This window comes from Apaloderma vittatum, unplaced genomic scaffold, assembly GCF_000703405.1.
Source record: "Apaloderma vittatum isolate BGI_N311 unplaced genomic scaffold, ASM70340v1 scaffold824, whole genome shotgun sequence".
Taxonomy (NCBI): Eukaryota; Metazoa; Chordata; class Aves; order Trogoniformes; family Trogonidae; genus Apaloderma; species Apaloderma vittatum.
In genome coordinates, this window is record NW_009710730.1 from 41,744 (window position 1) to 53,180 (window position 11,437).

An 11,437-nucleotide genomic window follows, 5' to 3' on the forward strand; every position below is an offset into this window, starting at 1 on the left:
GAGACATTTAGAAAATGATGATTGCCAGCTGTGCAAAATATGCTGATGTCAGTTAAAAACTCAGTGAAAAAAATTCAGTGTTAAGTAGAATAATATTTGAGGTGACATTGAGAGGATACCTCACACAACTCTACAAAGAAAACTCAAAAGGAAAAAACAGTTTGGGGAAAACTCGGTGGAGATGTGTCCTGTTCATCTTTTTCTGTGCCAGGGTTCATAATCAAAATGGGTATTAAAGCAGGAACTAAGGAAAGCCACCCAAACCTTACTCAACTCTTTCCTTCTTCAAATGTGTAAAGAGCTCATGGGGTGGCAGCAGGAAGTAATTGACCCTTGGATATGAGGCTCACTGATGTTCCCATGATCGTGACAGGGAAAGAAGTTGACTTACGTACTCAGGACACTCACATGACTTGGTGAAACACAGCCACGTGAGAAGCAGTTCTTGGGCTGGAAGTTGCCGCCATGTATTATGGCACTGGCAAAAGGCTATCCTGCACAGAGGGAGGAACTATCTGAAGTTACCTGGTGTAGAATTGAGACAGTAAAAGCAGTGAAGTTGACTTCAGTTACAAGATCAACTTACCCTGCCTTATCCTGGAGCAATGGAGCTGATGCTACTTGCTGTACCTGTTTTCTTTCTCACAGTTTTGGGGCAGTTTGTGTGGGTTTTTTGTGGTGACATGTTCTTAACTAGATGAAGCTCATAGTACCATGGCTTGTAGAGTCAGGAACTGTGGTCCCCCTGAAGTCTTGTGGATAGGCTTAATAAAAAGGAAAAAAAAATACTATTCCAAACTGCCGAAAGAGATATTGGCATTATTTTATGAAGAACAAGCTGCGAAAAGTCTCTACAAGTAAAAGAACACTATTGCATAGTTTCTTTTTAAATTTTGGGCTTGATAATGCGTGTTCAATGATCAAAGTGAAAACAAGGGTTTGAGGGAATGCTTTGTAATCCAGGAACTAAGCATGTGTGAGAGCAGTACTTGTTTCCTGTAAACAGAACTTCTCGGATTTCTCTCTTCAATCATGTGTTTTCCTGGAGATGTGGCTTGAACACTGCTTGCTTCTGTTCATATAAGAAACCTCCATTATTCCTTAAACAGTTTATGAACGACCTCCAGCAGCAAAGCCATTGTCCCAGTGTGTACGAGTGTAGGTGTGACTCATAAAAACCTTAGTGTAAGAAATAATGTGGTTTTGGCATAGGACCTCAGCCATAGGGTACCATGTTCAAACTGAATGCTGCACATTGGCAGCCTATTTAAAACCAGCATTTGCCAGTCAAGGGAGATGCTGATGTCTTTCAGCCACTGCGCTGTGTAGTTATTCTGGCTCCCTCCAGCAGCCCTGCTGCCCAGTGGCAGCAGCAGCGGCAGGTTTCTGTGGGTCCTGCCAGTTGAAGCAGCTGCTTAGTCAGTAGCAAGGCACAAAGGGTTGCTGTCTCCCCTCTCTACGATGTGTGGGGGAGGTAGGAGTAGAAAGCCACAGCAGCAGTGGCCAGAAGTAAGGCCATCACACCTTACCTCAGTGACTTGCAGCCTCCACAGCCTGTCTTGTGAGCAGTGCTCTGTAATTCTAGCCCTGTGGCCATCAGCAACCTTCCATCTCCTTTATGCCTAAGCTGCCTCAGCCTTAGTTTCACCACCAATTGCCTCCAAAATTTGGGTGATTAGTGAGCGGTGGAACTGCTAGACTGTAGGTGACAGTATGAAAGCAGTGGCCCAGTAGGGGAAAGATGTAGAAGATGGTGACTGAAGGGGAGGCTTGTTCTCAGAAAGATCAAAACTGTGCCCTTTTTAAAACAGTTTTTAAAGGCTGTCCACTCTTCCTTTTTATCTTTTATTTTACATGACTAGTTAATATTCATGGTATACACCACTTGGCGTTCTACCAAATTAACTTTGATTTTAAAGACTCCACATGTTGAAGATGGGGTGGAGTTTTTTTGGTAGCTGGTTTTGGGTTTAGGTTTTTTTCATTTTCTTTGCATTTCCTTTCCTCACATTTTGTCTTCATCTTCTTGAGTGCGTTACATGCCCTCTCTAATGAGGAATTTAGACAAATTTTGCAATATAATCCCATTAACAGCTGCATGGAAATGACTGTTAGATCAGAGCCAAAAGAACAAAGATCACAGCTAGACAGGACAGCACTCACTCTGCCTGCTGTAGCGGGTGTTGGCAGGACATTTGTAGCGAATGTGAAATCAACATTGTCCTTTGCATGATATGCAGTATACTGAGAACGGGAGATCAATCAGTAATCTCACTTTGTTAATATTTCTGTGCTTCCTGTTAAAGTTCAGTCTTTATAACCTTGAAGCAAGTAACTTATTTAAATGCAGTTGCATCTGTAGCAGGTAATTTGGCAAACTGTAGCTCTTTAGTAGCAGTTACTATAAGCTCTATTTCAGTCTGAAAATGAAAGCTACTGTGGGAAAGATACATGGTTTCTTCAACCAGAACAACTATAAAGCTTGAGAAAACACAGGAAAGGCAACAGTAAATGCTTGAGTCTTGTGAATACCCACAAACCAAGCAAGTGCCGTAATGTCTCATCTTAAACCAAGCAGATTACAGGTTCGTATCTACTTCAAGTTCTGTCACTGATGCTCTGTATAACGCATCTTAGTTTATCAGAAATGAAAATACTTCAAAAGTTCAAGTTGTTTCTCCTCTTAGAATGCCTTTTGCAAGGCTTATTTACTCCATGTAGTAAATGCTGTAAAAGGGAGGATAATATTTGCTTGGTAGTTCTTGGAATGCTCCCATGTAGTGAGAAGTAATAGCCTTATATGCTTTCCATCCTCCTTATTTCCAGAAAGTAGGCTATCATTCTTCTGTTGAACTTTGAATATTTTTGCCTGTGTCTCCTATTTACCTTTTACATTTTTGGTCGGCACCTTCTTGCAAAACCAAGACTAATTTCTTCAGCAAGACAGCCCTCATGACTTCAGCAAGTTATTTTTTCGCTTTTTTACAGTGTTGAGTTATCAGCTGTTCACAGTATTTCAGCAGCAGCTCACCACAGTAAAGGCAGGTCTGATATATAACCTTCAGAGCTCGTCTGCACAGAACAAAATATCAGTATGAAGTTTTAGTACTATTCTGCAGCTTCAGAGCATTCACAACTGTTATCACCACTGTAGTGGGAGAGGTAAAGGAATATCAAAGCACAGTTGTGTAGTTAACTTGAGAAGATAGCATTTAGAATTTGGAGGAAGATATGTATGTATTTTTTTTCAAGAGAGAAACTTGGACCTGCAGGCTTCATACTGTCTTCCTCCATACTCCTAACTTCCAGATAATTTAGGCTTTGTCCAATTATTCTTAAGCAATGTTTGGATATGCATCAGCAATATAAGTCTCTTAGTAACATTTTGGTTCCTCTCACAAACAGGACAAAACTATGAAGAGTAGGCACCAAGTAACTAGAAATTTATCTCTGAGGGCAAGTTTGGATACAATTGTGGCCAAAAATACATAACCTGATATTTCCTGCTCAGGCCTCCACGAATCTGTTGTTGTAACTGCCCAGGCAAGAGGCTGATTTCTGCCTTCTTGTTTTCTTCTCGCTCTTTTCTGGGCCTTGCTACAGCTCCTGTAGCGTTTGGTGAGCAAGTGGATGGGTTGAATTAGCCTCTGGTAGTGTCAGTGCTATTTAAAGCTCCTCTGAACTGATCAGGGGATGATATGGCTGGGTTACTGTGGCTAAACCAATGCTCAGGTGGATAGATGGTTAGCTGTACCTCCATGTATGTCCAGGGATGAGTAGGAAGGGTGAAGCTTTGCATTGATCTTACGTGAAAAGATCTAGCAGTAGAACATCGCCACCACAGCCATTGTGGCAAGTGTTCTTGGAACTTGACACACTAGATATTCACAGTTATATAATTTTTAAAGAAGTAATTTTGAGACTTAAGTTTTGCCTCCTGGCTGTCACAAGGGAATAACCCTTTTACTATAGACTTTAGTTACACCCAGAAATGCTGCGTTTCTTTCATTAAGAATGTGTGATCAATAGCAGGATCATGATGGCAGTAAAAACAGTATAGATGTATGATGAGCTATTAAGCTGGACTAAAAATAAATATACCAGAAGACACAATGGTGTTGAGAGTGTCTTCCTGAAGCTTATGGAACTGTGGATAGAGTACTTATCCAGTACTAAAACATTAGTTAAACTTTTTATGAGTATAAGTAACCCATTTTTTTCATACTACTGCAATTTCAAGCTGGCTAATTATGTTTTTATAAATGTTCATGGCTCCAAGTTATTTCTAATTAGAATGCTCTGAAAAAATAGATAATGTGTTGCCTAGCTTCGAACATGCTTGCAGATGCACATGTGTTTGCAAGCATTTTAGCTTCTCATTTCCTTGCAGATGATAAGCAAATAATTATATGCTTATCAAATTCACAGTGCTTATTTTTCTTTTCTGTTAATTATTTATTACCTCCTCATCCCTGCTTACATTCTTGCCTGCCCCCATTTTGAATTTCTTTTAAATCTCTCCCTTCCTTTCTGTCCTCTTCAGTGTATTTATTAATCCCCAATTATAAGAGGTGGTATTAATCATGTACAGAGTAACTGTCTGGTAGTATTTTCTTATGCATTGCATTTCTGACTTCAAGTAAAATTTCTCAGCTATTTTAAAGCATAAGAATAGCAGTAATACACAAGTGTTTCTTTAATTAGGTCAGAAATAATCACAATGGGAATCTATTTTAGCCCAGTAAAAGCTGCGGGTTTTTCAGCATATCTGACTTCATGCATATGTAATGGGAATTAAGTTGTACTTGAAGAGCAACAGCTGTATTTCTAAAAGGTAAATTGTGTTACTGTTTGGTTAAATGGACAGAATTGAGCAGCCCTGCTGAAATGCACACTGCTGATTGTGGAGTAAGTATTTGGTATTTTCGTAATGTGATGACAATTACATGTTTTGGGCTTTTATTTTAATACACTTGAATGCAATACACTAGATAAAAGTCTATCAAAAGTGTCTTGTCTGTATTACTTGGAAAGTAATATATCTTACTGGCTAGAAACCAGGACTCAGATTTGCAGGAATGTTAAAGGATGCTTTTTATAGAGAGAATTTTGACTGCTCAATTTTCTATAGCAGTAAAGTGTGGATTTCTATTACCTTTTTGCATTCCAGCTTTACACGTGAAGAATGCTGTTCATCCTGATGTGCCTATATTACTCTTCAAAACACGTGACTTGAGGATGTGATATGATTAACAGAATTACTAGTTTGAAATGCAAGTTGAATATCTGTAGCGTGTCCATCTCCAGCAAATATGGCTTCTAGACGGGACGAATAATTTGAGTAAATATGGCTTGTACAATAGTAGTGAATTTGAAGGAATTGTGTTTCCCCACACCCCTTCACTATGTGAAGCCAGAGCACGTCTTGGGTCAGAATCCTTCTTGGAACTTCTGCTTTCTGTAAGCAGATGCAAAAGATCATGCTACAGCAAAGCAATCGTCTGTTGCTTGTGTTACAGTTTTGTATTACAGCAAACAAGCTTTACAAAACGGCTTTTGCCCACTGAATGCCACTGATATTTGCCAATCGAGTGGGTGGCACACGATGCTGACAACAAAATCAATTCTTAAGGCAGCCTAATGTTTTTTTCTTTAAAGGTTTGTTTTCAGGTGTTCCTGGTTTTACTGGACTTTGTATTAAGGCTGTGTGTGTGCATGTGTAGACCAAGTCGAATCCTAGCCTGAGTATCTACTTGAGGGACTAGATTATGTTTAAATTATTTCTTCAGGCCAGTCTAAGTGAGGGCTGCTGTTGAAAGGAACTGTCTTGCCCCGTTCTAGCCATAGTTCTGGCTGTCTCCGTGTGCCAGCAGTAGTGCTGGCATGGAGACAATCTCAAACTCTTCTAAACTATACTCCAGTTTTCATCTCATAGTTTCTGCTGCATATCTCACTGTGTGGTTGAACGAGTGCTGATGATGGTGTAGGGGAAGGAGTATCCAAAAGCAGAAGCTGGAGCGGATGGTGATGAGAATGGAGAAGGAGTGGCAGACCACAGAGCTGCCCTGTTCTCGATAGCAGCTTTGTATCTGCTTTGGCTTAAAGTGATCATGGCTGATAACCTTAAACAGGAGTAACTACCTTGATAAAGTTGGGTGCATGAAGTTCCCATTCTGACCCCAGCAATACTTTGTTTCCTTAATAAATACGGTACATTTTGATGGAGATTTCCAGCCCTAGCCTGAACAGTTGACATCAGCAATGCCCTTTACTGAGCTGCAGCTGGGGATTTGGAGATTTTGAAGTGTACTAGCGGTCAAATCTGCAGGCAAAATAGTTTTCAGAAAGCTCTAAGACCTAACACTTTCACCCTCACTATAAAGTTATGAGTGCTCTGAATATAGATTTATAAGTCTTGTGCAGTTGCTTACCTGACTGTACTGATTCTGCAGGAACTTGTTTCTGAATTGGGAATTCTGCAATTGGAGTGAAAACTGGGATTCTGTAGGATAGGGAAATTCAGCCTATCAGCTCTTAGATGGAGACAAGGAAGATGCTGGTATGACCCACTGTGCCATCACCTTCGTCTGTCTAAGAACCTCCATAGGAGAGACAGAAATGGGACCTAAGGTACCTTCTTAGGCGTTGAAGAATGATGTGGGACAGAGCTCCCGCTGCTGTAGTACAATACAACGTTTTTGTGTGGAGTAATACTTAAGGAAGCAGAGCAGAAGAATTTCTGCCTAAGATCACAAATGTCTGAGAAGCTTCTGTATATGGTGGGCCTCATTAGATTACTTGCATCATACTGGGATCAGCCATCTTTCTGTTCTTTGGAGATCCCCAGGCTAAGGAATGAAACGGAAGAGCTAAAGATGTTGTATTGGGTCTGTTGGTGTCTTGCATGTGTTATGATCTGAGTACTGGCACTTTGGTAGCACAGATTCTTGATCTTGCTGTGGACCTCTGCAAGTCTCCATGTTTGTAAAGGCAGCTTCCTGGTGTAGGGCTACCTAAACTAAGGTGTTAAAAAGGGAAAATAAGCTTCTAGGAAATAAAGCACGAATACTTGAAAATATTTTTGTGTTCATAGAACATTGAAGAAACTTTAAACGTCACTGAGCAATAGCTATAGCGTCTCCACTGCAGGCTTGGCTCTTGCTAGGAATGGCTTAATATTGGATTTTGCTGTGGGAGAAGGAAGATGGATTAGATCAGAGCGTCCAGACTCTGCAGAACAGTTGTTGTTCAGAAGTCATCAGAGGATCACCTTATGAAATGGTTGAGTGCGTCTTGGAATTGGCTTTCTTGGAAATACGCAAAGAAAACCTCACTCATGCTTGCATTTCTACTAGTACAAGCAAGCAAAGGTAAAATGATGGCAAATAGTAACAGTAAATTGAAGTGGCCAAACTCTACTGTAATTATTATGTTAAAAAATAAAATAAGTATGATTGTGTTGCAATAAATGATAAATGGGTTTTCCTCCTTTCTTTTGCTCCTCCCCACACAAAAAGTTGTGATTTTTTTTGATTCAGACATGAATGACTATTTCCCTAAGTGATGTCTCAAGGTCCTTCCTATTATTATTTCAAGTTTTTGATTGTGTTTACAGAACCAATTGCTTTGACACTTCAAAACAAAAGGGCATGGTTTAGACTTGGGTAATCACATTATAATAAGTGCTTTTGTTACAGTTCCCATTGTTTGAGTATGTTTTGCTTTATGCTTACTTCCAGCTTTCTTACTAATAGCAGCATATTTATCTTCTTAATCAGAATCAATGCCGTTCTGCTAGGAAGAAATAAAATGTAAGCGTCTCCTGGCTTTGTGATTTGCTCCTTTTTGAAAATACTTACTTAGTAGGAGCCCTTTCCTACTAGAAAGTTACAGTGCATTTTACTAATTTTTGGATGTTATCTTCCATAAAAAACTAAAGAAACTTTTTGAATGTATAGCATTATATGAACACTTTGAATACAGAAACATAATGTCTGAACAAAAATGCTGTTTTTTCTATAGTTCTATTGGACAAGCACATTGACATTTCAGATAGGAAAAACTCTATTAGAGATTCTGATCTTCCTATAGAAGAGGGTTTTTTATATTCAGCTCCTCGAGGTTTAAATAACATAATAAATTTCAGCAAAAGGCAAAGAGTGTTAGTAGGGTGAGGCACTCTTAAAGGGAAGACGAGTATTCTAATTTTCTCTGTAGGTAAAGCATTAGTGCTCAATAAATGTGTTTATAGTTGTTCTACCTTATATTTAATCCTGTTTCTAACTCTTGGGTCTTTGTATGTATTTGTTTTTCAGGCAGCAGTATCTGTCCAAAGTCCCTAATACTGTCTAGATCTTGTCCAGCGAGTGCCACAGCCAGTCTAGTTGAGCAGAATGTACACAATGAAGCGGCTCAGGGAATAAATGGAAGTGTGCCAGTCAAACAGTCCCCACGTTCAGCTTCAAATCCAAAGCCACAAGGTAAGTAGTCTCAAATATTTTTGTTGAGGAAATTGTTCTTCATCTCAGACTTTAAGACAAGTAGAGCGCCTTGAAAGAGCTGTATTTGTCAGGAAGAAAACAGTGGGATAAAAGCTCACTACTGAAATACGAATGTTCTCTAGGTGCTTTATGAATCTGTAATTTCTGATAATAAATTGCTGAAAAAGGTTCTCGGAAGGAAAGCTGGACGTAGTAATATATTACAAGCACATAGGTCTAGCTATACTTTTTAGCTCAAACAGCCAGTAGTCTGCTGTGCACTTGCCACCAGGCAGCAAGTGTTTAAATCATTCTCTGCCCAAGAAATGGTGAGTAGGTAGAGATGGAAGAATGCATGAAAGCTCCTTGTTTGTATTAAACTATTTCCAGGGCTTAGTTTTCAAAATAATTACTGTATTTGAGCTGGACTGGGATTTTTTTAGCCTGGAGAAAATGAGGATTGGGGGAGACCTTATTGCTCTCTCTAACTACAGGGAAGGAGGTAGTAGCAAGGTCAGGGTCAGTCTCTTGCCCCAAATAAAAAGTGATGAGACATGAAGAAAGGATTGTCAAGTGCCAGAACAGACCGCCCAGGGAAGTAGTTGAGTCATCATCCCTGGAGATATTTAAAAGACATATAGATGTGATGCTCAGGGACATGGTTTAGTGGTGGACCTGGCATTGCTTGGTTAACAGTTGGACTTGATGATTCTATGATTCTATTAGACTGTTTTTGAATTGGAGTGTTTGGAAAGCTGGCTTCAAGGCAGAGGTGGCGGGGAAGATATTCGGGGCCTTTGGGGTTCTAGCAGATAGAGCTCAAGAGGAGCCCTCCTGCAGGAGTATGTGGAAAGATGGGAACTCTGTGTTTGTGTAGTAAAAGCTGATCAATAATGTCTGCAGAATAGGTTTCCCTTCTCTCTCTTCATAAATAGTGTCATCACTTTTAGAAGCTAAATAGGTCAACCTACATATTGGCCTTATATATCTAAACCACAAATAATTGTTTTATGTGATCTTTTCAGTAATATTAATTATTCTGCTGAAGTTGATCACAATAAAGAGTATATTCTGCATTGATGTCTTTTAGGAGTGACATACAATAGGAAGTTTAAAAAAAAAAAAGAGCCAGTTTAGAATTCTGATACCATGATCCTGATCAGTGCAGGGCACAGTGCTGATATGACAGAAACTAGAATTGCTTACATTAATTCACATCTAAACCACATATAGAAACTAGAATCACATAGAGTTATCATGTAGTAGATTTAACAATCCGTACTTCAATTAATGCAAAAACGCATCTTGAAGTATTTTGCATCAGTCTTGAGTTTGTCTTAGAGTTAAGGGGAGAAGAAATTTATTAGGATGTCAAATAAGTTTTCACAGAATCACAGAATGATAGGGATTGGAAGTGAGCTCTGGAGGTCGAGTCCAACCCTGCTACCAGAGCAGGACCATAGAATGTAGGGCAGGTCACACAGAAACGCATCCAGATGGAGAATGAGAACGAAATAAAGCAAGCTTTTTTGTGTTGTTTGTTTTCATAGAAATTCTGCCAGTATTGTTCACTAAACTAAGACGTTTTTATCAGTCATATGTAAACATTACTTATCGGAGTAGTCATTCTGCACCAGTTTCTAGGTCTCAGAAATGCATTCTCTGCAGCCAAGTTAACAAGAGAACATGTGTTCTTCCTAAGGAAAACATTTTAGAAATCTGTTAATGGATAAACAGAAATGGGCAATCAATAAAAAGATTTTAAGCCTTTCTAAAACAAAGCCAACCCACTTATTATAAATTTTAGCTGTTAGATAAATTAGGAGTTTGATATTATTGGACCTCGTTCATTCAAGTAGTTATGCAGCTGTTGTTGCTCTTCTATGTTTGTCAAAATTGCTTGCTCCATAATGTGGCATAGCCAGGAATAGCATTGTAGTGTAAGAAATGCAGCTATATAGACTATATTCAATAATGCTGTTGTAAATAGAATTTTGTGCCTACTTTGTTCATGGATCTCTGTCTTTCTCCATTTATTTCTGTTGAATATATGCATCCTATTGAAGTTACATAGTATATCTCTTGAACCTTTTTATTTAACCGAAGCAGAACAAAATAGAATGAATAAGCATTTGGGAGTCCAAACGATCCAAGCAAACTAAACTGCTCTCATGTACTGTTTTTAATATGGCTGCTAATTTTTATTTCTTCTTTAACAGCTTTTCTTGTGCAGGTACCAGAAACATTTTTAGCTTATAGTATCAGGAAATGTTTTTCCAAATGGTTGTTCTAGTCATGCAAATATTAAGCATCCTTTCATAGTGAAAGGAAACAAGATGACAGACCTGAATTGTAATGCCAGTGCCTTTGGTTGTTGATGAACTAACTGCAAAATGACCTTCATGTAACCTACCAACATCTAAATAATTAAAATGAGAGATATAAAGATGACTTTGAGGTTATGTTACAATTACAGCTATTTTTAGTAAACTTAGCTTTAATAGAGGAAATAGAGCTTTATTATAGAATCATAGAACGCACTGGGTTGGAAGGGACCTCCAAAGGTCATCTAGTCCAACCTCCCTGCAGGAGCAAGGGTATCATTAACTAGATCAGGTTGCTCAGAGCTGCATGTAGCCTGACCTTGAATGCCTCCAGGGATGATGCCTCCACCACCTCTCTGGGCAACCTGTTGCAGTGTTTCACCACCCTCACTGTACAGAACTAGAGGAGGAATGTTCAAAATCTTAAACTCAAAGCAAACCCTGGACCTGTTTTATCTGTACTTGGTCTCTGAGAACTAGTTCAAATATTTGGAAGCAAATTATTCAGGGTAGCTAGATGAAGTGAATAAATTTTTGCACAGAATCCAGTATAAAATTCTTTCTTTAAATTTTTCCCCTCTGGCACTTCAAGGAGAAAAATTAACTGTCTGCTACACTGACAGGAAAAGAGCG

General features: G+C 39.1%; 1 protein-coding gene across 1 annotated transcript in view; it reads left to right on the forward strand.

Annotated features, from left to right (window-relative positions):
- The first annotated feature begins 8,323 nt into the window (after positions 1-8,323).
- Positions 8,324-11,437, forward strand: part of FGD4 (FYVE, RhoGEF and PH domain containing 4) — a 36,290-nt gene continuing 33,176 nt past the window's right edge. The window contains exon 1 of the mRNA XM_009867358.1: positions 8,324-8,480. The gene's annotated coding sequence lies outside the window, so the exon portion shown is untranslated. The remainder of the gene's footprint in view (positions 8,481-11,437) is intronic.